This window comes from Strix aluco, chromosome 5, assembly GCF_031877795.1.
Source record: "Strix aluco isolate bStrAlu1 chromosome 5, bStrAlu1.hap1, whole genome shotgun sequence".
Lineage (NCBI taxonomy): Eukaryota > Metazoa > Chordata > Aves > Strigiformes > Strigidae > Strix > Strix aluco.
This window is the reverse complement of record NC_133935.1, coordinates 27,791,524-27,818,515: the sequence shown is the minus strand read 5'-3', so window position 1 is coordinate 27,818,515 and position 26,992 is coordinate 27,791,524.

Here is a 26,992-nt window from a genome sequence, read left to right as displayed (position 1 = left end):
GTGTACACTGATGCCATCAAGCCACAGTGGAGTTGAGCCTATCTGCATCTCCAGAGTGACAGTCCCAACAGCTGACCCTATTAGAAGCTGAAGTAAGCTTAACTGGGAAGGACTGGCATAAGCATCCCAGTGTGACTGGCCCAGATGCCCCGTGCATCCTAGCTATAGATTACCTCAGGAGAGGGTACGTTAAAGACCCAAAAGGGTACTGGTGGGCCTTTGGTATAGCTGCCCTGGAGGAGGTTGAGCAATTGTCCACCTTACCCGGCCTCTCAGAGGATCCCTCGGTGGTGGGGTTGCTTAAGGTTGAAGAGCAGCGAGTGCCAATTGCTACCAAGACGGTGCACCAGCAGCAGTACCGCACTAACCGAGATTCCCTGGTCCCCATCCATCACCTGATCCATCGACTAGAAAGCCAGAAGGTGATCAGCAAGACTCATTCACCTTTCAACAGCCCTATATGGCCAGTGAGAAAACCTAATGGTGAATGGAGACTGACCGTGGACTACCGTGGGCTGAATGAAGTTACACCAGCAATGAGTGCTGCATTGCCAGACATGTTAGAGCTCCAGTATGAGCTGGAGTCGAAGGCAGCCAAGTGGTACGCCATGACTGACATTGCTAACGCATTCTTCTCTATTCCAATAGCACCAGAGTGCAGGCCACAGTTTGCATTCGCTTGGAGGAGTATCCAGTACACCTGGAATCGATTACCCCAGGGATGGAAACACAGCTCCACCATTTGCCATAGACTGGTCCATACTGCACTGCAGAAAGGTGGGGCTCCAGAACACCTGCAGTTCATTGATGATATCATTGTATGGGGGGACACAGCTGAGGAAGTCTTTGAGAAAGGAAAGAAGGTAATTGAAATCCTCCTGAAGTCTGGTTTTGCCATCAAGCGACAGAAGGTTAAGGGGCCTGGAAGGGAGATTCAGTTCCTAGGAATAAAATGGCAAGATGGGCGTCGCCACATCCCAATGGAGGTGATAAGCAAGATAACAGCCATGGCCCCACCAACCACCAAAAAGGAGACTCAATCTTTCCTGGGTGCTATGGGGTTCTGGAGGATGCACATCCCAAACTACAGCCTGATTTTGAGCCCTCTCTACCACGTAACCCGCAAGAAGAACAATTTTAAATGGGGCCGTGAGCAAAAACAAGCCTTTGAACAAATTAAGCAGGAGATTACCCAGGCAGTGTCCCTCAGGCCAGTCCTGACAGGGCAGGAGATTAAGAACGTGCTCTACACCGCAGCCGGGGAGAATGGCCCTTCCTGGAGCCTTTGGCAGAGAGCAGATGGGGAATCCCGAGGCCGACCTCTAGGCTTTTGGAGCCGGGGATACAAAGGCTCTGAAGCTAACTATACCCTGACTGAGAAGGAGATACTGGCAGCATACAAAGGAATTTGAGCTGTCTCAGAAGTGGTCGGCACTGAGACACAGCTCCTCCTGCACCTCGACTGCTGGTGCTGGGATGGATGTTCAAAGGAAAGGCTTCCCCCACACATCACGCAACAGATGTGACGTGGAGTATATGGGTTAGGTTGATAACACAACGGGCTCGAACAGGGAACCTCGACCTCCCAGGATTAGTGGAAATGATCATAAACCGGCCAGAGAGCAAAGATTCTGGGATGTCACCAGAACAAGAGGTGACATGTGCTGAGGAGGCCGCACCATATAACGAGCTGCCAGAGGAGGAGAAGCAATATGCCCTGTTCACTGATGGGTCTTGTCGCATTGCGGGGAAGCATCGACGATGGAAGGCTGCGGTGTGGCATCCCACACATCAAACCTCTGAAGCTGTTGAGGGACAAGGTGAATCGAGTCAGTTCACAGAGGTGAAAGCCATCCAATTGGCTTTGCAGATTGCTGAGCGAGAAAAGTGGCCGGGGCTCTATCTCTACACTGAATCGTGCGTGGTGGCAAGTGCCCTGTGGATGTGGTTGCAGCAAGGGAAACAGAACAAATGGCAACGCAAGGGCAGACCCATCTGGGCCGCTGAAGTATGGCAGGACATTGCAGCCCGGGTGGAGAACCTCGTTGTGAAGGTGCGCCATGTGGACGCCCATATACCCAAGAGTCGAGCCACTGATGAACATCAGCATAACCAGCAGGCGAACCAAGCTGCTAAGATTGAGGTGGCTCAGGTGGACTTGGACTGGCAGCATAAAGGTGAACTGTTCATAGCCCGGTGGGCCCATGAGCCCTCGGGCCACCAAGGCAGAGATGCAACATACAGGTGGGCTTGATATCGAGGGGTGGACCTCACCATTGACACCATCGCAGAGATCATCCACGGATGTGAGACGTGTGCTGCAATCAAACAAGCCAAGCCGGTGAAGCCCCAGCAGAATGAAGATCAATGGATGAAATATAAATATGGAGAGGCCTGGCAGATCAACTACATCACACTGCCACAGACCCACCGAGGCAAGCGCCACATGCTCACAATGGTGGAAGCCACCACTGGGTGGCTCGAACCTTATCCAGTGTCCCACGCCACCGCCCGAAACACCATCCTGGGCCTTGAAGACAGAGTCCTGTGGCGACACGGCACCCCAGAGAGGATTGAGTCGGACAACGGGACTCACTTCCGAAATAACCTCATAGATGCCTGGGCAGAAGAACACGGCATCGAGTGGGTCTACCACATCCCCTACCACGCACCAGCCTCTGGGACGATCGAGCGCTACAATGGACTGTTAAAAACTACATTGAGACCAATGGGAGGTGGAACCTTCAAACACTGGGACACACATCTGACAAAGGCCACTTGGTTAGTCAACACAAGAGGATCTGCCAATTGAGCTGGCCCGGCTCAGTCAAAACTTCCACGTGTTGTGGACGGTGATAGAGTCCCTGTGGTGCGCATGAGGGATGTGCTGGGAAAAATGGTCTGGGTTAGTCGTGCGCTGGGCAAAGGCAAACCCATCCACGGGATTGTTTTTGCTCAAGGACCTGGGTGCACCTGGTGGGTGATGCAGAAGGATGGAGAGGTCCGATGCGTGCCACAAGGGGACTTGATTGTGGGTGAAAACACACCGTGAGTTATACTGTGCTTTTGTTAATTTTTCTTTGTTAATGCTAATTGCTAAGTGGCAGCTGGATGTGACGCACATGGTATAGAATAAAAGGGTGGATTATGTCCTGGTTTAACCAGGATAGGGTTAAGTTTCCCCAGCAGTGGGGGGGGGGGAGCTCTAGCCGGGTTATTCAGATACCATGTGGACGTCACATCCTGGCACGTCACATTTTTTCCTGGCGCGGGAGTGCGGTGCACTCGTGGTTTTGTACATCGTGCTTCAAACTGCTGTATTTGCTAGCTATTTTGCTCTGTTCATTGCTATCACTATTACTGTTGTTGTTGTTTGTTGTGTTGCTATTGCACTGTTGTATTAAACCTTTCCTTATTTCAGTCTTGGGGCTTTGTATTTCACTCCCTTTGTGGGGGAGGGGCAGCGGCCGCGTGGTCTCAGACCTCGGCAGGGGCTAAACCACCACAGACACTTATCAGGGCACATAGCTGTATTTGTTACTTGAAGTATCCCACTAGCTTGGTCACCAAGTCAGAGATCTTGTGGAAGACTGCTTACATACAGCAGAGTACATTGATGAATTACTTCTGTGAACAGACCTGATACCAGCTGGCTTTAATACATTTATTTTTCCTTTGCTTCAGTTAATTGAATTCATTCTGGTGATGCAATTTTATTAAAGGTGAAGTCAAACAATGTAGACTAAAAAGTTATAATTTTTGTTTTAAATAGGAAAGGACTAAAGCTGGAGCGCTATTCCTGAAGTCCCTGGGAATTTTTGTTTGCTCGATTTGAATTTAACAGATGCTAGCTCAGTCCAACAGCTCTCACACTAAACTAGCATCTCCCAGCAGGAACCTGTTCCCCGTGGGCAGCAATATGCCCTAGCAAAGACTAGGCAAATACCAGGACCTGCGAAGCAGCGTCACTCTGCCTCACCACATGACTTCACACCTGCGAAGTGAGCAGTGATATCATGCTCAATGAGGTTTCTTTTCACACGTGTCCAAGCAGAGCTCCAACAGAAATGTTCAACAAAGCTGGAGGCATCAACATTGTTGAATCCTACTCCCTTACAGCACAAAACTTCTTTTACTGCCAGTGGTGGCCAGTTAGTCGCTACTGCGCTTTTGTCAATCTGACCTGTGATTAAAAATAAGGATTCAGTTACCTCTGAAAGCTTGCAAAAGCAAAGGAAGATTTGGATGTTATAGTGAAGTCAAGAGCAGAAGAGACATAACAGACTAAGTTTTGCTATCTATTATACAAGAAGACAGTATGCTTGAAAGAGTCAAAGGAAAGAGGTATTTCAAGGAATGAATGGAGGCAGACAAGCTAAACAATAGCTGCTTTCTCATACTGAATTAGAAATCTTAAATCAACAATTGCATTAGTGTCTACAACCTTCTTCCTGAAAACAAATACAAACAGCTCAGGTGATGCTCTAAAGTTTATACTTCTTCACATTAAATGCACAGTAAAAAATTCCATTTTTAAGTTCATCTGTGTGGTGGTTTAGTCCCTGCCAGGGTCTGAGACCATGTGTCCGCTGCCCCTCCTCGATAAAGGGAGTGAAATACAAAGTCCTGGGGCTGAGATAAGGAGAAGTTTAATACAACAGTGCAACAGCAATACAACAAACACCAACAATAACAGTAACAGTAATAACAATGAACAGGGCAAGGTATATACCGATACAGCAGTGAGAGGACCGGCTGCTCTCACCGATTCTTCCTGCGCGAAAGCGCCCGGACGTGACGTCAGCATGGTATATGAATAACCCGGCTAGAGCTCCCCCCCACTGCTGGGGAAACTTAGCCCTATCCTGGCTAAACCAGGACATAATCCACCCCTTTATTCTATACCATGTGCGTCACATCCAGCTGCCACTTAGCAATTAGCATTAACAAAGAAAAATTAACAAAAGCACAGTATAACTCACGGTGTGTTTTCACCCACAATCAAGTCCCCTTGTGGCACGCATCGGACCTCTCCATCCTTCTGCATCACCCACCAGGTGCACCCAGGTCCTTGAGCAAAAACAATCCCGTGGATAGGTTTGCCTTTGCCCAGCGCACGACTAACCCAGACCATTTTTCCCAGCACATCCCTCATGCGCACCACAGGGACTCTATCACCGTCCACAACACGTGGAAGTTTTGACTGAGCCGGGCCAGCTCAATTGGCAGATCCTCTTGTGTTGACTAACCAAGTGGCCTTTGTCAGATGTGTGTCCCAGTGTTTGAAGGTTCCACCTCCCATTGGTCTCAATGTAGTTTTTAACAGTCCATTGTAGTGCTTGATCTTCCCAGAGACTGGTGCGTGGTAGGGGATGTGGTAGACCCACTCGATGTTGTGGTCTTCTGCCCAGGCATCTATGAGGTTATTTCGGAAGTGAGTCCCATTGTCTGACTCAATCCTCTCTGGGGTGCCGTGTTGCCACAGGACTCTGTCTTCAAGGCCCAGGATGGTATTCCAGGCGGTGGCGTGGGACACTGGATATGTTTCCAGCCATCCAGTGGTTGCTTCCACCATTGTGAGCACATGGCGCTTGCCTTGGCGGTGTGATGTAGTTGATCTGCCAGGCCTCTCCATATTTATATTTCATCCATCGATCTTCATTCCGCTGGGACTTCACCCGTTTGGCTTGTTTGATTGCAGCACATATCTCACATCCGTGGATGATCTCTGCGATGGTGTCAATGGTGAGGTCCACCTCTCGATCTCGAGCCAACCTGTATGTTGCATCTCTGCCTTGGTGGCCCGAGGGCTCATGGGCCCACCGAGCTATGAACAGTTCACCTTTGCTCTGCCAGTCCAAGTCCACCTGAGCCACCTCGATCTTAGCAGCTTGGTCCGCCTGGTTATGCTGATGTTCATCAGTGGCTCGACTCTTGGGTATATGGGCGTCCACATGGCGCACCTTCACAACGAGGTTCTCCACCCGGGCTGCAATGTCCTGCCATACTTCAGCGGCCCAGATGGGTTTGCCCTTGCGTTGCCAGTTGTTCTGTTTCCCTTGCTGCAACCACATCCACAGGGCACTTGCCATCACCCACGAGTCAGTGTAGATATAGAGCCTCGGCCACTTTTCTCGCTCAGCAATATCCAAAGCCAGTTGGGTGGCTTTCACCTCTGCGAACTGGCTCGATTCACCTTGTCCCTCAGCAGAATCAGTGACTCATCGTGTGGGATTCCACACCGCAGCCTTCCATCGTCGATGTTTTCCCACAATGCGACAAGACCCATCAGTGAACAGGGCATATTGCTTTTCTTCCTCTGGCAGCTCGTTATATGGTGGGGCCTCCTCAGCAGGTTTCACCTCTTGTTCTGGTGACATCCCCGCATCCTTGCTCTCTGGCCAGTTCATGATCATTTCCACTAACCCTGGGGGGTCGCGGTTCCCTATTCGGGCCCGTTGTGTTATCAACGCAACCCATTTACTCCACGTGGCATCTGTTGCGTGATGTGTGGAGGGAGCCTTTCCTTTGAACATCCATCCCAGCACCGTCAGTCGAGGTGCCAGGAGGAGCTGTGTCTCAGTGCCGACCACTTCTGAGGCACCTCAAATTCCTTCATACGCTGCCAGTATCTCCTTCTCAGTCAGTGTATAGTTAGCTTCAGAGCCTTTGTATCCCCGGCTCCAAAAGCCTAGAGGTCGGCCTCGGGATTCCCCATCTGCTCTCTGCCAAAGGCTCCAGGAAGAGCCATTCTCCCCAGCTGCGGTGTAGAGCACGTTCTTAATCTCCTGCCCTGTCCGGACTGGCCCAAGAGCCACTGCCTGGGTAATCTCCTGCTTAATTTGTTCAAAGGCTTGTTGTTGCTCTGGGCCCCATTTAAAATCGTTCTTCTTGCGGGTTACGTGGTAGAGAGGGCTCAAAATCAGGCTGTAGTTTGGGATGTGCATCCTCCAGAACCCCACAGCGCCCAGGAAAGATTGAGTCTCTTTTTTGGTGGTTGGTGGGGCCATGGCTGTTATCTTGTTTATCACCTCCATTGGGATGTGGCGACGCCCATCTTGCCATTTTACTCCTAGGAACTGAATCTCCCTTCCAGACCCCTTAACCTTCTGTCGCTTGATGGCAAAACCAGACTTCAGGAGGATTTCAATTACCTTCTTTCCTTTCTCAAAGACTTCCTCAGCTGTGTCCCCCCATACAATGATATCATCAATGAACTGCAGGTGTTCTGGAGCCCCACCCTTCTCCAGGGCAGTATGGACCAGTCTATGGCAAATGGTGGAGCTGTGTTTCCACCCCTGGGGCAATCGATTCCATGTGTACTGGATACCCCTCCAAGCGAACGCAAACTGTGGCCTGCACTCTGGTGCTATTGGAATGGAGAAAAACGCGTTAGCGATGTCAATCGTGGCGTACCACTTGGCTGCCTTCGACTCCAGCTCATACTGGAGCTCTAACATGTCCGGCAATGCAGCACTCATTGCTGGTGTAACTTCATTCAGGCCACGGTAGTCCACGGTCAGTCTCCATTCGCCATTAGGTTTTCTCACTGGCCATATAGGGCTGTTGAAAGGTGAGTGAGTCTTGCTGATCACCTCCTGGCTTTCTAGTTGACGGATCAGCTGATGGATGGGGACTAGAGAATCTCGGTTAGTACGGTACTGCCGCCGGTGCACCATCTTGGTAGCAATTGGCACTCGCTGCTCTTCGACCTTAAGCAACCCCACCACCGAGGGGTCCTCTGAGAGGCCGGGTAAAGTGGACAATTGCTCAACCTCCTCCAGGGCAGCTATACCAAAGGACCACCGGTACCCTTTTGGGTCTTTAAAGTACCCTCTCCTGAGGTAGTCTATACCTAGGATGCACGGGGCATCTGGGCCAGTCACAATGGGGTGCTTATGCCAGTCCTTCCCAGTTAAGCTTACTTCAGCCTCTAATAGGGTCAGCTGTTGGGACCCCCCCTGTCACTCCAGAGATGCAGATGGATTCAACCCCACTGTGACTTGATGGCATCAAGGTGCACTGTGCGCCAGTGTCTACCAAGGCCTTATATTCTTGTGGTTCTGATGTGCCAGGCCATTGGATCCACACCGTCCAGTACATCCGATTATCCCTTTCCTCCACCTGGCTGGAGGCAGGGCCCCTCTAATCCTGCTCACCATCACTCACTTGTCCTAAGAGTGACTCCTGCAAGAATGACTTCCTGGTCCCCTCAAGAGGGTCAAGCATACTGTTGGCCATTCTATTCTGTCTGGGGGGTTTCTGACCAGACACTGGAGCTGCATCTCTCTTGGAAGACTCCCCTTTCATGGTGGTCTTCCCTTTCAGTTGCTGTACTCGTGCAGCTAGGGCGGAAGTGGGCTGCCCATGCCACCTTCTCATGTTCTCCCCATTGTCGCGGAGGAAGAACCACAGGGTGCCCTGTGGTGTGTACCTTCTACTGCCCTTCTCTTGGGTAGGCAGGTAGAGAATTCCCTGCTAGCACCTTCGCTGCCTGGCAAGAAGAAGCGTTCACATTGTTGCGCAGAATCGCTTTTCCGCTGAAAACACTAACACTTTTTCAGAACGAAACAAAGCACAGAGCCCCACATTTGCTGTTGCCCTGGAGAGCTTGCAGAGCACTGGGGAAAGGCAGGCAGAGAAGTCCCTGCTAGCACCTTCTCTGTGCCTCGGAAGGAGAAGTGTTCCCATTGTTGCGCAGAATCGCTTTTCCGCTGAAAACACTAACACTTTTTCAGAACGAAAGAAAGCACAGAGCCCCACATTTGCTGTTGCCCTGGAGAGCTTGCAGAGCACTGGGGAAAGGCAGGCAGAGAAGTCCCTGCTAGCACCTTCTCTGTGCCTGGGAAGCAGAAGTGTTCCCATTGTTGCGCAGAATCGCTTTTCCGCTGAAAACACTAACACTTTTTTGGAATGAAAGAAAGCAGAGCCCCACATTTGCTGTTGCCCTGGAGAGCTTGCAGAGCACTGGGGAAAAGCAGGCAGAGAATTCCCTGCTAGCACCTTCTCTGTGCCTGGGAAGCAGAGGTGTTGCCATTGATGCGCAGAATCGCTTTTGTGCGTAAAACACTAACACTTGTTCAGAACGAAAGAAAGCACAGATCCCACATTTGCTGTTGCCCTGGAGAGCTTGCAGAGCACTGGGGAAAGGCAGGCAGAGAAGTCCCTGCTAGCACCTTCTCTGTGCCTGGGAAGCAGAAGTGTTCCCATTGTTGCGCAGAATCGCTTTTCCGCTGAAAACACTAACACTTTTTCAGAACGAAAGAAAGCACAGCCCCACATTTGCTGTTGCCCGTGAGAGCTTGCAGAGCACTGGGGAAAGGCAGGCAGAGAATTCCCTGCTAGCACCTTCTCTGTGCCTGAGAAGCGGAATTGCTCACATTGTTGCGCAGAATCGCTTTTCCGCTGAAGACACTAAAACTTTTTCAGAACGAAAGAAACCACAGAGCCCCACATTTGATGTTGCCCTGGAGAGCTTGCAGAGCATTGGGGAAAGGCAGGCAGAGAATTCCCTGATAGCACCTTCTCTGCGCCTGGGAAGGAGAAGTGTTCCCATTGTTGCGCAGAATCGCATTTGCGTTGCTGCAGAAAACACTAACACTTATTCAGAAAGAAAGCAGATCCCCACATTTGCTGTTGCCCTGGAGAGCTTGCAGAGCACTGGGGAAAGGAAGGCAGAGAATTCCCTGCTAGTACCTTCTCTGTGCCTGGAAAGGAGAAGTGTTCCCATTGTTGCGCAGAATTGCTTCTCTCCAGAAAACACTAAAACTTTTTCAGAACGAAAGAAAGCACAGAGCCCCACATTTTCTGTTGCCCTGGAGAGCTTGCAGAGCACTGGGGAAAGGCAGGCAGAGAATTCCCTGCTAGCACCTTCTCTGTGCCTGGGAAGGAGAAGTGTTCCCAATGTTGCGCAGAATCGTATTTGCGTCCCTGCAGTAAACACTCAAACTTGTTCAGAACGAAAGAAAGCACAGAGCCCCACATTTGCTGTTGCCCTGGAGAGCTTGCAGAGCACTGGGGAAAGGCAGGCAGAGAATTCCCTGCTAGCACCTTCTCTGTGCCTGGGAAGGAGAAGTGTTCCCAATGTTGCGCAGAATCGCTTTTCCGCTGAAAACACTAACACTTTTTCAGAATGAAAGAAAGCACAGAGCCCCACATTTGCTGTTGCCCTGGAGAGCTTGCAGAGCACTGGGGAAAGGCAGGCAGAGAATTCCCTGCTAGCACCTTCTCTGTGCCTGGGAAGTAGAAGTGTTCCCAATGTTGCGCAGAATCGCTTTTCCGCTGAAAACACTAACACTTTTTCAGAACGAAAGAAAGCACAGAGCCCCACATTTGCTGTTGCCCTGGAGAGCTTGCAGAGCACTGGGGAAAGGCAGGCAGAGAATTCCCTGCTAGCACCTTCTCTGTGCCTGGGAAGGAGAAGTGTTCCCATTGTTGCGCAGAATGGCTTTTCCGCTGAAAACACTAACACTTTTTCAGAACGAAAGAAAGCACAGAGCCCCACATTTGCTGTTGCCCTGGAGAGCTTGCAGAGCACTGGGGAAAGGCAGGCAGAGAATTCCCTGCTAGCACCTTCTCTGTGCCTGGGAAGGAGAAGTGTTCCCATTGTTGCGCAGAATCGTATTTGCGTCGCTGCAGAAAACACTAACACTTGTTCAGAACGAAAGAAAGCACAGAGCCCCACATTTGCTGTTGCCCTGGAGAGCTTGCAGAGCACTGGGGAAAGGCAGGCAGAGAATTCCCTGCTAGCACCTTCTCTGTGCCTGGTAATGAAAAGTGTTCCCATTGTTGCGCAGAATGGCTTTTCCGCAGAAAACAATAACACTTTTTCAGAACGAAAGAAAGCACAGAGCCCCACATTTGCTGTTGCCCTGGAGAGCTTGCAGAGCACTGGGGAAAGGCAGGCAGAGATGTCAATGCTAGCACCTTCTCTGTGCCTGGGAAGGAGAAGTGTTCCCATTGTTGCACTGAATCGCTTTTCCGCAGAATTCAATAACACTTTTTCAGAAAAAAAGAAAGCACAGAGCCCCACATTTGCTGTTGCCCTGGAGAGGTTGCAGAGCACTGGGGAAAGGCAGGCAGAGAATTCCCTGCTAGCACCTTCTCTGTGCCTGGGAAAGAGAAGTGTTCCCATTTTTGCGCAGAATCGCATTTGCGTCGCTGCAGAAAACACTAACACTTTTTCAGAACGAAAGAAAGCACAGAGCCCCACATTTGCTGTTGCCCTGGAGAGCTTGCAGAGCACTGGGGAAAGGCAGGCAGAGAATTCCCTGCTAGTACCTTCTCTGTGCCTGGAAAGGAGAAGTGTTCCCATTGTTGCGCAGAATTGCTTCTCTACAGAAAACACTAAAACTTTTTCAGAACGAAAGAAAGCACAGAGCCCCACATTTGCTGTTGCCCTGGAGACCTTGCAGAGCACTGGGGAAAGCCAGGAAGAGATGTCATTGCTAGCACCTTCTCTGTGCCTGGGAAGGAGAAGTGTTCGCATTGTTGCGCAGAATCGTATTTGCGTTGCTGCAGAAAACACTAAAACTTGTTCAGAACGAAAGAAAGCACAGAGCCCCACACTTGCTGTTGCCCTGGAGAGCTTGCAGAGCACTGGGGAAAGGCAGGCAGAGAATTCCCTGCTAGCACCTTCTCTGTGCCTGGGAAGCAGAAGTGTTCCCAATGTTGTGCAGAATCGCTTCTCTGCAGAAAACACTAACACTTTTTCAGAACGAAAGAAAGCACAGAACCCCACATCTGCTGTTGCCCTGCGGAGCTTGCAGAGCACTGGGGAAAGGCAGGCAGAGAATTCCCTGCTAGCACCTTCTCTGTGCCTGGGAAGGTGAAGTGTTCCCATTGTTGCGCAGAATCGCATTTGCGTCGCTGCAGAAAACACTAACACTTGTTCAGAACGAAAGAAAGCACAGAGCCCCACATTTTCTGTTGCCCTGGAGAGCTTGCAGAGCACTGGGGAAAGGCAGGCAGAGAATTCCCTGCTAGCACCTTCTCTGTGCCTGGGAAGGAGAAGTGTTCCCATTGTTGCGCAGAATCGTATTTGCGTCCCTGCAGTAAACACTCAAACTTGTTCAGAACGAAAGAAAGCACAGAGCCCCACATTTGCTGTTGCCCTGGAGAGCTTGCAGAGCACTGGGGAAAGGCAGGCAGAGAATTCCCTGCTAGCACCTTCTCTGTGCCTGGGAAGGAGAATTGTTCCCAATGTTGCGCAGAATCGCTTTTCCGCTGAAAACACTAACACTTTTTCAGAATGAAAGAAAGCACAGAGCCCCACATTTTCTGTTGCCCTGGAGAGCTTGCAGAGCACTGGGGAAAGGCAGGCAGAGAATTTCCTGCTAGCACCTTCTCTGTGCCTGGGAAGGAGAAGTGTTCCCATTGTTGCGCAGAATGGCATTTGCGTCGCTGCAGAAAACACTAACACTTGTTCAGAATGAAAGAAAGCACAGAGCCCCACATTTGCTGTTGCCCTGGAGAGCTTGCAGAGCACTGGGGAAAGGCAGGCAGAGAATTCCCTGCTAGTACCTTCTCTGTGCCTGGAAAGGAGAAGTGTTCCCATTGTTGCGCAGAATTGCTTCTCTACAGAAAACACTAAAACTTTTTCAGAACGAAAGAAAGCACAGAGCCCCACATTTGCTGTTGCCCTGGAGACCTTGCAGAGCACTGGGGAAAGCCAGGAAGAGATGTCATTGCTAGCACCTTCTCTGTGCCTGGGAAGGAGAAGTGTTCGCATTGTTGTGCAGAATCGTATTTGCGTTGCTGCAGAAAACACTAAAACTTGTTCAGAACGAAAGAAAGCACAGAGCCCCACACTTGCTGTTGCCCTGGAGAGCTTGCAGAGCACTGGGGAAAGGCAGGCAGAGAATTCCCTGCTAGCACCTTCTCTGTGCCTGGGAAGCAGAAGTGTTCCCAATGTTGTGCAGAATCGCTTCTCTGCAGAAAACACTAACACTTTTTCAGAACGAAAGAAAGCACAGAGCCCCACATTTGCTGTTGCCCTGCGGAGCTTGCAGAGCACTGGGGAAAGGCAGGCAGAGAATTCCCTGCTAGCACCTTCTCTGTGCCTGGGAAGGAGAAGTGTTCCCATTGTTGCGCAGAATCGCATTTGCGTCGCTGCAGAAAACACTAACACTTGTTCAGAACGAAAGAAAGCACAGAGCCCCACATTTTCTGTTGCCCTGGAGAGCTTGCAGAGCACTGGGGAAAGGCAGGCAGAGAATTCCCTGCTAGCACCTTCTCTGTGCCTGGGAAGGAGAAGTGTTCCCATTGTTGCGCAGAATCGTATTTGCGTCCCTGCAGTAAACACTCAAACTTGTTCAGAACGAAAGAAAGCACAGAGCCCCAGATTTGCTGTTGCCCTGGAGAGCTTGCAGAGCACTGGGGAAAGGCAGGCAGAGAATTCCCTGCTAGCACCTTCTCTGTGCCTGGGAAGGAGAATTGTTGCCATTGTTGCGCAGAATCGCTTTTCCGCTGAAAACACTAACACTTTTTCAGAATGAAAGAAAGCACAGAGCCCCACATTTGCTGTTGCCCTGGAGAGCTTGCAGAGCACTGGGGAAAGGCAGGCAGAGAATTCCCTGCTAGCACCTTCTCTGTGCCTGGGAAGGAGAAGTGTTCCCAATGTTGCGCAGAATCGCTTTTCCGCTGAAAACACTAACACTTTTTCAGAAAGAAAGAAAGCACAGAGCCCCACATTTGCTGTTGCCCTGGAGAGCTTGCAGAGCACTGGGGAAAGGCAGGCAGAGAATTCCCTGCTAGCACCTTCTCTGTGCCTGGGATGGAGAAGTGTTCCCATTGTTGCGCAGAATCGCTTTTCCGCTGAAAACACTAACACTTTTTCAGAACGAAAGAAAGCACAGAGCCCCACATTTGCTGTTGCCCTGGAGAGCTTGCAGAGCACTGGGGAAAGGCAGGCAGAGAATTCCCTGCTAGCACCTTCTCTGTGCCTGGGAAGGAGAAGTGTTCCCAATGTTGCGCAGAATCGCTTTTCCGCAGAAAACACTAACACTTGTTCAGAACGAAAGAAAGCACAGAGCCCCACATTTGCTGTTGCCCTGGAGAGCTTGCAGAGCACTGGTTAAAGGCAGGAAGAGAATTCCCTGCTAGCACCTTCTCTGTGCCTGGTAATGAAAAGTGTTCCCATTGTTGCGCAGAATCGCTTTTCCGCAGAAAACACTAACACTTGTTCAGAACGAAAGAAAGCACAGAGCCCCACATTTGCTGTTGCCCTGGAGAGCTTGCAGAGCAGTGGGGAAAGGCAGGCAGAGAATTCCCTGCTAGCACCTTCTCTGTGCCTGGGAAGCAGAAGTGTTCCCATTGTTGCGCAGAATCGCTTTTCCGCAGAATACAATTACACTTTTTCAGAACAAAAGAAAGCACAGAGCCCCACATTTTCTGTTGCCCTGGAGAGCTTGCAGAGCACTGGGGAAAGGCAGGCAGAGAATGCCCTGCTAGCACCTTCTCTGTGCCTGGGAAGGAGAAGTGTTCCCATTGTTGCGCAGAATCGTATTTGCGTCGCTGCAGAAAACACTAAAACTTGTTCAGAACGAAAGAAAGCACAGAGCCCCACATTTGCTGTTGCCCTGGAGAGCTTGCAGAGCACTGGGGAAAGGCAGGCAGAGAATTCCCTGCTAGCACCTTCTCTGTGCCTGGGAAGGAGAAGTGTTCCCAATGTTGCGCAGAATCGCTTTTCCGCTGAAAACACTAACACTTTTTCAGAACGAAAGAAAGCACAGAGCCCCACATTTGCTGTTGCCCTGGAGAGCTTGCAGAGCACTGGTTAAAGGCAGGCAGAGAATTCCCTGCTAGCACCTTCTCTGTGCCTGGGAAGGAGAAGTGTTCCCATTGTTGCGCAGAATCGCTTTTCCGCTGAAAACACTAACACTTTTTCAGAATGAAAGAAAGCACAGAGCCCCACATTTGCTGTTGCCCTGGAGAGCTTGCAGAGCACTGGGGAAAGGCAGGCAGAGATGTCAATGCTAGCACCTTCTCTGTGCCTGGGAAGGAGAAGTGTTCCCATTGTTGCACTGAATCGCTTTTCCGCAGAATTCAATAACACTTTTTCAGAAAAAAAGAAAGCACAGAGCCCCACATTTGCTGTTGCCCTGGAGAGGTTGCAGAGCACTGGGGAAAGGCAGGCAGAGAATTCCCTGCTAGCACCTTCTCTGTGCCTGGGAAAGAGAAGTGTTCCCATTTTTGCGCAGAATCGCATTTGCGTCGCTGCAGAAAACACTAACACTTTTTCAGAACGAAAGAAAGCACAGAGCCCCACATTTGCTGTTGCCCTTGAGAGCTTGCAGAGCACTGGGGAAAGGCAGGCAGAGAATTCCCTGCTAGTACCTTCTCTGTGCCTGGAAAGGAGAAGTGTTCCCATTGTTGCGCAGAATTGCTTCTCTACAGAAAACACTAAAACTTTTTCAGAACGAAAGAAAGCACAGAGCCCCACATTTGCTGTTGCCCTGGAGACCTTGCAGAGCACTGGGGAAAGCCAGGAAGAGATGTCATTGCTAGCACCTTCTCTGTGCCTGGGAAGGAGAAGTGTTCGCATTGTTGCGCAGAATCGTATTTGCGTTGCTGCAGAAAACACTAAAACTTGTTCAGAACGAAAGAAAGCACAGAGCCCCACACTTGCTGTTGCCCTGGAGAGCTTGCAGAGCACTGGGGAAAGGCAGGCAGAGAATTCCCTGCTAGCACCTTCTCTGTGCCTGGGAAGCAGAAGTGTTCCCAATGTTGTGCAGAATCGCTTCTCTGCAGAAAACACTAACACTTTTTCAGAACGAAAGAAAGCACAGAACCCCACATCTGCTGTTGCCCTGCGGAGCTTGCAGAGCACTGGGGAAAGGCAGGCAGAGAATTCCCTGCTAGCACCTTCTCTGTGCCTGGGAAGGTGAAGTGTTCCCATTGTTGCGCAGAATCGCATTTGCGTCGCTGCAGAAAACACTAACACTTGTTCAGAACGAAAGAAAGCACAGAGCCCCACATTTTCTGTTGCCCTGGAGAGCTTGCAGAGCACTGGGGAAAGGCAGGCAGAGAATTCCCTGCTAGCACCTTCTCTGTGCCTGGGAAGGAGAAGTGTTCACATTGTTGCGCAGAATCGTATTTGCGTCCCTGCAGTAAACACTCAAACTTGTTCAGAACGAAAGAAAGCACAGAGCCCCACATTTGCTGTTGCCCTGGAGAGCTTGCAGAGCACTGGGGAAAGGCAGGCAGAGAATTCCCTGCTAGCACCTTCTCTGTGCCTGGGAAGGAGAATTGTTGCCATTGTTGCGCAGAATCGCTTTTCCGCTGAAAACACTAACACTTTTTCAGAATGAAAGAAAGCACAGAGCCCCACATTTGCTGTTGCCCTGGAGAGCTTGCAGAGCACTGGGGAAAGGCAGGCAGAGAATTTCCTGCTAGCACCTTCTCTGTGCCTGGGAAGGAGAAGTGTTCCCATTGTTGCGCAGAATGGCATTTGCGTCGCTGCAGAAAACACTAACACTTGTTCAGAATGAAAGAAAGCACAGAGCCCCACATTTGCTGTTGCCCTGGAGAGCTTGCAGAGCACTGGGGAAAGGCAGGCAGAGAATTCCCTGCTAGTACCTTCTCTGTGCCTGGAAAGGAGAAGTGTTCCCATTGTTGCGCAGAATTGCTTCTCTACAGAAAACACTAAAACTTTTTCAGAACGAAAGAAAGCACAGAGCCCCACATTTGCTGTTGCCCTGGAGACCTTGCAGAGCACTGGGGAAAGCCAGGAAGAGATGTCATTGCTAGCACCTTCTCTGTGCCTGGGAAGGAGAAGTGTTCGCATTGTTGCGCAGAATCGTATTTGCGTTGCTGCAGAAAACACTAAAACTTGTTCAGAACGAAAGAAAGCACAGAGCCCCACACTTGCTGTTGCCCTGGAGAGCTTGCAGAGCACTGGGGAAAGGCAGGCAGAGAATTCCCTGCTAGCACCTTCTCTGTGCCTGGGAAGCAGAAGTGTTCCCAATGTTGTGCAGAATCGCTTCTCTGCAGAAAACACTAACACTTTTTCAGAACGAAAGAAAGCACAGAGCCCCACATCTGCTGTTGCCCTGCGGAGCTTGCAGAGCACTGGGGAAAGGCAGGCAGAGAATTCCCTGCTAGCACCTTCTCTGTGCCTGGGAAGGTGAAGTGTTCCCATTGTTGCGCAGAATCGCATTTGCGTCGCTGCAGAAAACACTAACACTTGTTCAGAACGAAAGAAAGCACAGAGCCCCACATTTTCTGTTGCCCTGGAGAGCTTGCAGAGCACTGGGGAAAGGCAGGCAGAGAATTCCCTGCTAGCACCTTCTCTGTGCCTGGGAAGGAGAAGTGTTCCCATTGTTGCGCAGAATCGTATTTGCGTCCCTGCAGTAAACACTCAAACTTGTTCAGAACGAAAGAAAGCACAGAGCCCCACATTTGCTGTTGCCCTGGAGAGCTTGCAGAGCACTGGGGAAAGGCAGGCAGAGAATTCCCTGCTAGCACCTTCTCTGTGCCTGGGAAGGAGAATTGTTGCCATTGTTGCGCAGAATCGCTTTTCCGCTGAAAACACTAACACTTTTTCAGAATGAAAGAAAGCACAGAGCCCCACATTTGCTGTTGCCCTGGAGAGCTTGCAGAGCACTGGGGAAAGGCAGGCAGAGAATTTCCTGCTAGCACCTTCTCTGTGCCTGGGAAGGAGAAGTGTTCCCATTGTTGCGCAGAATGGCATTTGCGTCGCTGCAGAAAACACTAACACTTGTTCAGAATGAAAGAAAGCACAGAGCCCCACATTTGCTGTTGCCCTGGAGAGCTTGCAGAGCACTGGGGAAAGGCAGGCAGAGAATTCCCTGCTAGTACCTTCTCTGTGCCTGGAAAGGAGAAGTGTTCCCATTGTTGCGCAGAATTGCTTCTCTACAGAAAACACTAAAACTTTTTCAGAACGAAAGAAAGCACAGAGCCCCACATTTGCTGTTGCCCTGGAGACCTTGCAGAGCACTGGGGAAAGCCAGGAAGAGATGTCATTGCTAGCACCTTCTCTGTGCCTGGGAAGGAGAAGTGTTCGCATTGTTGCGCAGAATCGTATTTGCGTTGCTGCAGAAAACACTAAAACTTGTTCAGAACGAAAGAAAGCACAGAGCCCCACACTTGCTGTTGCCCTGGAGAGCTTGCAGAGCACTGGGGAAAGGCAGGCAGAGAATTCCCTGCTAGCACCTTCTCTGTGCCTGGGAAGCAGAAGTGTTCCCAATGTTGTGCAGAATCGCTTCTCTGCAGAAAACACTAACACTTTTTCAGAACGAAAGAAAGCACAGAGCCCCACATCTGCTGTTGCCCTGCGGAGCTTGCAGAGCACTGGGGAAAGGCAGGCAGAGAATTCCCTGCTAGCACCTTCTCTGTGCCTGGGAAGGAGAAGTGTTCCCATTGTTGCGCAGAATCGCATTTGCGTCGCTGCAGAAAACACTAACACTTGTTCAGAACGAAAGAAAGCACAGAGCCCCACATTTTCTGTTGCCCTGGAGAGCTTGCAGAGCACTGGGGAAAGGCAGGCAGAGAATTCCCTGCTAGCACCTTCTCTGTGCCTGGGAAGGAGAAGTGTTCCCATTGTTGCGCAGAATCGTATTTGCGTCCCTGCAGTAAACACTCAAACTTGTTCAGAACGAAAGAAAGCACAGAGCCCCACATTTGCTGTTGCCCTGGAGAGCTTGCAGAGCACTGGGGAAAGGCAGGCAGAGAATTCCCTGCTAGCACCTTCTCTGTGCCTGGGAAGGAGAATTGTTGCCATTGTTGCGCAGAATCGCTTTTCCGCTGAAAACACTAACACTTTTTCAGAATGAAAGAAAGCACAGAGCCCCACATTTGCTGTTGCCCTGGAGAGCTTGCAGAGCACTGGGGAAAGGCAGGCAGAGAATTCCCTGCTAGCACCTTCTCTGTGCCTGGGAAGGAGAAGTGTTCCCAATGTTGCGCAGAATCGCTTTTCCGCTGAAAACACTAACACTTTTTCAGAAAGAAAGAAAGCACAGAGCCCCAGATTTGCTGTTGCCCTGGAGAGCTTGCAGAGCACTGGGGAAAGGCAGGCAGAGAATTCCCTGCTAGCACCTTCTCTGTGCCTGGGATGGAGAAGTGTTCCCATTGTTGCGCAGAATCGCTTTTCCGCTGAAAACACTAACACTTTTTCAGAACGAAAGAAAGCACAGAGCCCCACATTTGCTGTTGCCCTGGAGAGCTTGCAGAGCACTGGGGAAAGGCAGGCAGAGAATTCCCTGCTAGCACCTTCTCTGTGCCTGGGAAGGAGAAGTGTTCCCAATGTTGCGCAGAATCGCTTTTCCGCAGAAAACACTAACACTTGTTCAGAACGAAAGAAAGCACAGAGCCCCACATTTGCTGTTGCCCTGGAGAGCTTGCAGAGCACTGGGGAAAGGCAGGCAGAGAATTCCCTGCTAGCACCTTCTCTGTGCCTGGTAATGAAAAGTGTTCCCATTGTTGCGCAGAATCGCTTTTCCGCAGAAAACACTAACACTTGTTCAGAATGAAAGAAAGCACAGAGCCCCACATTTGCTGTTGCCCTGGAGAGCTTGCAGAGCACTGGGGAAAGGCAGGCAGAGAATTTCCTGCTAGCACCTTCTCTGTGCCTGGGAAGGAGAAGTGTTCCCATTGTTGCGCAGAATGGCATTTGCGTCGCTGCAGAAAACACTAACACTTGTTCAGAATGAAAGAAAGCACAGAGCCCCACATTTGCTGTTGCCCTGGAGAGCTTGCAGAGCACTGGGGAAAGGCAGGCAGAGAATTCCCTGCTAGTACCTTCTCTGTGCCTGGAAAGGAGAAGTGTTCCCATTGTTGCGCAGAATTGCTTCTCTACAGAAAACACTAAAACTTTTTCAGAACGAAAGAAAGCACAGAGCCCCACATTTGCTGTTGCCCTGGAGACCTTGCAGAGCACTGGGGAAAGCCAGGAAGAGATGTCATTGCTAGCACCTTCTCTGTGCCTGGGAAGGAGAAGTGTTCGCATTGTTGCGCAGAATCGTATTTGCGTTGCTGCAGAAAACACTAAAACTTGTTCAGAACGAAAGAAAGCACAGAGCCCCACACTTGCTGTTGCCCTGGAGAGCTTGCAGAGCACTGGGGAAAGGCAGGCAGAGAATTCCCTGCTAGCACCTTCTCTGTGCCTGGGAAGCAGAAGTGTTCCCAATGTTGTGCAGAATCGCTTCTCTGCAGAAAACACTAACACTTTTTCAGAACGAAAGAAAGCACAGAGCCCCACATCTGCTGTTGCCCTGCGGAGCTTGCAGAGCACTGGGGAAAGGCAGGCAGAGAATTCCCTGCTAGCACCTTCTCTGTGCCTGGGAAGGAGAAGTGTTCCCATTGTTGCGCAGAATCGCATTTGCGTCGCTGCAGAAAACACTAACACTTGTTCAGAACGAAAGAAAGCACAGAGCCCCACATTTTCTGTTGCCCTGGAGAGCTTGCAGAGCACTGGGGAAAGGCAGGCAGAGAATTCCCTGCTAGCACCTTCTCTGTGCCTGGGAAGGAGAAGTGTTCCCATTGTTGCGCAGAATCGTATTTGCGTCCCTGCAGTAAACACTCAAACTTGTTCAGAACGAAAGAAAGCACAGAGCCCCACATTTGCTGTTGCCCTGGAGAGCTTGCAGAGCACTGGGGAAAGGCAGGCAGAGAATTCCCTGCTAGCACCTTCTCTGTGCCTGGGAAGGAGAATTGTTGCCATTGTTGCGCAGAATCGCTTTTCCGCTGAAAACACTAACACTTTTTCAGAATGAAAGAAAGCACAGAGCCCCACATTTGCTGTTGCCCTGGAGAGCTTGCAGAGCACTGGGGAAAGGCAGGCAGAGAATTCCCTGCTAGCACCTTCTCTGTGCCTGGGAAGGAGAAGTGTTCCCAATGTTGCGCAGAATCGCTTTTCCGCTGAAAACACTAACACTTTTTCAGAAAGAAAGAAAGCACAGAGCCCCAGATTTGCTGTTGCCCTGGAGAGCTTGCAGAGCACTGGGGAAAGGCAGGCAGAGAATTCCCTGCTAGCACCTTCTCTGTGCCTGGGATGGAGAAGTGTTCCCATTGTTGCGCAGAATCGCTTTTCCGCTGAAAACACTAACACTTTTTCAGAACGAAAGAAAGCACAGAGCCCCAGATTTGCTGTTGCCCTGGAGAGCTTGCAGAGCACTGGGGAAAGGCAGGCAGAGAATTCCCTGCTAGCACCTTCTCTGTGCCTGGGAAGGAGAAGTGTTCCCAATGTTGCGCAGAATCGCTTTTCCGCAGAAAACACTAACACTTGTTCAGAACGAAAGAAAGCACAGAGCCCCACATTTGCTGTTGCCCTGGAGAGCTTGCAGAGCACTGGGGAAAGGCAGGCAGAGAATTCCCTGCTAGCACCTTCTCTGTGCCTGGTAATGAAAAGTGTTCCCATTGTTGCGCAGAATCGCTTTTCCGCAGAAAACACTAACACTTGTTCAGAACGAAAGAAAGCACAGAGCCCCACATTTGCTGTTGCCCTGGAGAGCTTGCAGAGCAGTGGGGAAAGGCAGGCAGAGAATTCCCTGCTAGCACCTTCTCTGTGCCTGGGAAGCAGAAGTGTTCCCATTGTTGCGCAGAATCGCTTTTCCGCAGAATACAATTACACTTTTTCAGAACAAAAGAAAGCACAGAGCCCCACATTTTCTGTTGCCCTGGAGAGCTTGCAGAGCACTGGGGAAAGGCAGGCAGAGAATGCCCTGCTAGCACCTTCTCTGTGCCTGGGAAGGAGAAGTGTTCCCATTGTTGCGCAGAATCGTATTTGCGTCGCTGCAGAAAACACTAAAACTTGTTCAGAACGAAAGAAAGCACAGAGCCCCACATTTGCTGTTGCCCTGGAGAGCTTGCAGAGCACTGGGGAAAGGCAGGCAGAGAATTCCCTGCTAGCACCTTCTCTGTGCCTGGGAAGGAGAAGTGTTCCCAATGTTGCGCAGAATCGCTTTTCCGCTGAAAACACTAACACTTTTTCAGAACGAAAGAAAGCACAGAGCCCCACATTTGCTGTTGCCCTGGAGAGCTTGCAGAGCACTGGTTAAAGGCAGGCAGAGAATTCCCTGCTAGCACCTTCTCTGTGCCTGGGAAGGAGAAGTGTTCCCATTGTTGCGCAGAATCGCTTTTCCGCTGAAAACACTAACACTTTTTCAGAATGAAAGAAAGCACAGAGCCCCACATTTGCTGTTGCCCTGGAGAGCTTGCAGAGCACTGGGGAAAGGCAGGCAGAGAATTCCCTGCTAGCACCTTCTCTGTGCCTGGGAAGGAGAAGTGTTCCCAATGTTGCGCAGAATCGCTTTTCCGCTGAAAACACTAACACTTTTTCAGAACGAAAGAAAGCACAGAGCCCCACATTTTCTGTTGCCCTGGAGAGCTTGCAGAGCACTGGGGAAATGCAGACAGAGAATTCCCTGCTAGCACCTTCTCTGTGCCTGGGAAGTAGAAGTATTCCCAATGTTGCGCAGAATCGCTTTTCCGCAGAATACAATTACACTTTTTCAGAACAAAAGAAAGCACAGAGCCCCACATTTGCTGCTGCCCTGGAGAGCTTGCAGAGCACTGGGGAAAGGCAGGCAGAGAATTTCCTCCTAGCACCTTCTCTGTGCCTGGGAAGCAGAAGTGTTCCCAATGTTGCGCAGAATAGCTTTTCCGCTGAAAACATTAACACTTGTTCAGAACGAAAGAACGCACAGAGCCCCACATTTGCTGTTGCCCTGGAGAGCTTGCAGAGCACTGGGGAAAGGCAGGCAGAGAATTCCCTGCTAGCACCTTCTCTGTGCCTGGGAAGCAGAAGTGTTCCCAATGTTGCGCAGAATCGCTTTTCCGCTGAAAACACTAACACTTGTTCAGAACGAAAGAAAGCACAGAGCCCCAGATTTGCTGTTGCCCTGGAGAGCTTGCAGAGCACTGGGGAAAGGCAGGCAGAGAATTCCCTGCTAGCACCTTCTCTGTGCCTGGTAATGAAAAGTGTTCCCATTGTTACGCAGAATGGCTTTTCCGCTAAAAAGACTAACACTTTTCAGAACGAAAGAAAGCACAGAGCCCCACATTTTCTGTTGCCCTGGAGAGCTTGCAGAGCACTGGTGAAAGGCAGGCAGAGAATTCCCTGCTAGCACCTTCTCTGTGCCTGGGAAGCAGATGTGTTCCCATTGTTGCGCAGAATTGCTTTTCCGCTGAAAACACTAACACTTTTTCAGAACGAAAGAAAGCACAGAGCCCCACATTTGCTGTTGCCCTGGAGAGCTTGCAGAGCACTGGGGAAAGGCAGGCAGAGAATTCCCTGCTAGCACCTTCTCTGTGCCTGGGAAGGAGAAGTGTTCCCATTGTTGCGCAGAATGGCTTTTCCGCTGAAAACACTAACACTTTTTCAGAACGAAAGAAAGCACAGAGCCCCACATTTTCTGTTGCCCTGGAGAGCTTGCAGAGCACTGGGGAAAGGCAGGCAGAGAATTCCCTGCTAGCACCTTCTCTGTGCCTGGGATGGAGAAGTGTTCCCATTGTTGCGCAGAATCGCTTTTCCGCTGAAAACACTAACACTTGTTCAGAACGAAAGAAACCACAGAGCCCCACATTCGCTGTTGCCCTGGAGAGCTTGCAGAGCACTGGGGAAAGGCAGGCAGAGAATTCCCTGCTAGCACCTTCTCTGTGCCTGGGAAGCAGAAGTGTTCCCAATGTTGTGCAGAATAGCTTTTCCGCAGAAAACACTAACACTTGTTCAGAATGAAAGAAAGCACAGAGCCCCACATTTTCTGTTGCCCTGGAGAGCTTGCAGAGCACTGGGGAAAGGCAGGCAGAGAATTCCCTGCTAGCACCTTCTCTGTGCCTGGGAAGTAGAAGTGTTCCCAATGTTGCGCAGAATAGCTTTTCCGCTGAAAACACTAACACTTGTTCAGAACGAAAGAAAGCACAGAGCCCCACATTTGCTGTTGCCCTGGTGAGCTTGCAGAGCACTGGTTAAAGGCAGGCAGAGAATTCCCTGCTAGCACCTTCTCTGTGCATGATAATGAAAATTGTTCGCATTGTTGCGCAGAATCGCTTCTCTCCAGAAAACACTAACACTTGTTCAGAACGAAAGAAAGCACAGAGCCCCACATTTGCTGTTGCCCTGGAGAGCTTGCAGAGCACTGGGGAAAGGCAGGCAGAGAATTCCCTGCTAGCACCTTCTCTGTGCCTGGGAAGCAGATGTGTTCCCATTGTTGCGCAGAATTGCTTTTCCGCTGAAAACACTAACAATTTTTCAGAACGAAAGAAAGCACAGAGCCCCACATTTGCTGTTGCCCTGGAGAGCTTGCAGAGCACTGGTGAAAGGCAGGCAGAGAATTCCCTCCTAGCACGTTCTCTGTGCCTGGGAAGGAGAAGTGTTCCCATTGTTGCGCAGAATCGTATTTGCGTCGCTGCACAAAACACTAACACTTGTTCAGAATGAAAGAAAGCACAGAGCCCCAGATTTGCTGTTGCCCTGGAGAGCTTGCAGAGCACTGGGGAAAGGCAGGCAGAGAATTCCCTGCTAGCATCTTCTCTGTGCCTGGGAAGGAGAAGTGTTCGCATTGTTGCGCAGAATGGCTTTTCCGGTGAAAACACTAACACTTTTTCAGAAAGAAAGAAAGCACAGAGCCCCACATTTGCTGTTGCCCTGGAGAGCTTGCAGAGCACTGGGGAAAGGCAGGCAGACAATTCCCTGCTAGCACCTTCTCTGTGCCTGGGAAAGAGAAGTGTTCCCATTGTTGCGCAGAATCGCATTTGCGTCGCTGCAGAAAACACTAACACTTTTTCAGAACGAAAGAAAGCACAGAGCCCCACATTTGCTGTTGCCCTGGAGAGCTTGCAGAGCACTGGGGAAAGGAAGGCAGAGAATTCCCTGCTAGTACCTTCTCTGTGCCTGGGAAGCAGATGTGTTCCCATTGTTGCGCAGAATTGCTTTTCCGCTGGAAACACTAACAATTTTTCAGAACGAAAGAAAGCACAGAGCCCCACATTTTCTGTTGCCCTGGAGAGCTTGCAGAGCACTGGGGAAAGGCAGGCAGAGAATTCCCTGCTAGCACCTTCTCTGTGCCTGGGAAGGAGAAGTGTTCCCATTGTTGCGCAGAATCGCATTTGCGTCGCTGCAGAAAACACTAACACTTTTTCAGAACGAAAGAAAGCACAGAGCCCCACATTTGCTGTTGCCCTGGAGAGCTTGCAGAGCACTGGGGAAAGGCAGGCAGAGAATTCCCTGCTAGCACCTTCTCTGTGCCTGGTAATGAAAAGTGTTCCCATTGTTACGCAGAATGGCTTTTCCGCTAAAAAGACTAACACTTGTTCAGAAGGAAAGAAAGCACAGAGCCCCACATTTTCTGTTGCCCTGGAGAGCTTGCAGAGCACTGGTGAAAGGCAGGCAGAGAATTCCCTGCTAGCACCTTCTCTGTGCCTGGGAAGCAGATGTGTTCCCATTGTTGTGCAGAATTGCTTTTCCGCTGAAAACACTAACACTTTTTCAGAACGAAAGAAAGCACAGAGCCCCACATTTGCTGTTGCCCTGGAGAGCTTGCAGAGCACTGGGGAAAGGCAGGCAGAGAATTCCCTGCTAGCACCTTCTCTGTGCCTGGGATGGAGAAGTGTTCCCATTGTTGCGCAGAATTGCTTTTCCGCTGAAAACACTAACACTTGTTCAGAACGAAAGAAAGCACAGAGCCCCACATTCGCTGTTGCCCTGGAGAGCTTGCAGAGCACTGGGGAAAGGCAGGCAGAGAATTCCCTGCTAGCACCTTCTCTGTGCCTGGGAAGCAGAAGTGTTCCCAATGTTGTGCAGAATAGCTTTTCCGCAGAAAACACTAACACTTGTTCAGAATGAAAGAAAGCACAGAGCCCCACATTTGCTGTTGCCCTGGAGAGCTTGCAGAGCACTGGGGAAAGGCAGGCAGAGAATTCCCTGCTAGCACCTTCTCTGTGCCTGGGAAGTAGAAGTGTTCCCAATGTTGCGCAGAATAGCTTTTCCGCTGAAAACACTAACACTTGTTCAGAACGAAAGAAAGCACAGAGCCCCACATTTGCTGTTGCCCTGGTGAGCTTGCAGAGCACTGGTTAAAGGCAGGCAGAGAATTCCCTGCTAGCACCTTCTCTGTGCATGATAATGAAAATTGTTCCCATTGTTGCGCAGAATCGCTTCTCTCCAGAAAACACTAACACTTGTTCAGAACGAAAGAAAGCACAGAGCCCCACATTTGCTGTTGCCCTGGAGAGCTTGCAGAGCACTGGGGAAAGGCAGGCAGAGAATTTCCTGCTAGCACCTTCTCTGTGCCTGGGAAGGAGAAGTGTTCCCATTGATACACAGAATGGCTTTTCCGCTGAAAACACTAACACTTGTTCAGAACGAAAGAAAGCACAGAGCCCCACATTTTCTGTTGCCCTGGAGAGCTTGCAGAGCACTGGGGAAAGGCAGGCAGAGAATTCCCTGCTAGCACCTTCTCTGTGCCTGGGAAGCAGATGTGTTCCCATTGTTGCGCAGAATCGTATTTGCGTCGCTGCACAAAACACTAACACTTGTTCAGAATGAAAGAAAGCACAGAGCCCCAGATTTGCTGTTGCCCTGGAGAGCTTGCAGAGCAGTGGGGAAAGGCAGGCAGAGAATTCCCTGCTAGCACCTTCTCTGTGCCTGGGAAGCAGAAGTGTTCCCATTGTTGCGCAGAATCGCTTTTCCGCAGAATACAATTACACTTTTTCAGAACAAAAGAAAGCACAGAGCCCCACATTTGCTGTTGCCCTGGAGAGCTTGCAGAGCACTGGGGAAAGGCAGGCAGAGAATGCCCTGCTAGCACCTTCTCTGTGCCTGGGAAGGAGAAGTGTTCCCATTGTTGCGCAGAATCGTATTTGCGTCGCTGCAGAAAACACTAACACTTGTTCAGAACGAAAGAAAGCACAGAGCCCCACATTTGCTGTTGCCCTGGAGAGCTTGCAGAGCACTGGGGAAAGGCAGGCAGAGAATTCCCTGCTAGCACCTTCTCTGTGCCTGGGAAGGAGAAGTGTTCCCAATGTTGCGCAGAAT